Consider the following 559-nt stretch of genomic DNA (forward strand, 5'->3'; position numbering starts at 1 on the left):
GGGTTTGCCCCCAACAACTTCTCCCTCTACGAATCAAAGCTTCAATGCTTGCTCATTCACGCATCAATTAATCTATGCAAGAGGACGGCATTTCCTTCTTCTTCTTCAAAAGGAATAAAAGTTCTTGGACTGCAATTCATGTCTCAGTTGAAAACACACGTTCGGATACGTGCAGATGAGTTGCAGGCCACGTCGTCGTCTGTGCGACGCCTAAGCACGATCGAGTATGGACAAACGGTCGTACGTAAGAGAGTAGCCGGCCTCCAACTAATCTGCTCGTGCTTCGTAGTGGGGAGATGCATGGACGGCACTTCTGTTAGGATAATCATGGTTGAGTCTGTTGATTAGGTGTGTGTGTCATGCACGTAGGTTGGTTAGACTCACTTCGGACGAGACTTGCCTGCTCCCTTCACGTGCGTCCATCCGTACTCCCACATACGTGGCTTGATTTGATTAAAACAAAATAAGGCCCAGCCGAGACATACACGTACGAGCGCGCGGCGTGGGCGCTGGCGAGTGTGGATCGCCCGCAGCGGCCAGAGTGGGACGCGGTGTCGAC

General features: G+C 51.7%; 1 protein-coding gene across 1 annotated transcript in view; it reads left to right on the forward strand.

Moving 5' to 3' along the window:
- Positions 1 to 559, forward strand: part of LOC123160376 (beta-glucuronosyltransferase GlcAT14B) — a 4,152-nt gene that overhangs the window by 2,440 nt on the left and 1,153 nt on the right. The window lies entirely within an intron of this gene.

The sequence above is a fragment of the Triticum aestivum genome, chromosome 7B (assembly GCF_018294505.1).
Source record: "Triticum aestivum cultivar Chinese Spring chromosome 7B, IWGSC CS RefSeq v2.1, whole genome shotgun sequence".
Classification (NCBI taxonomy): domain Eukaryota; kingdom Viridiplantae; phylum Streptophyta; class Magnoliopsida; order Poales; family Poaceae; genus Triticum; species Triticum aestivum.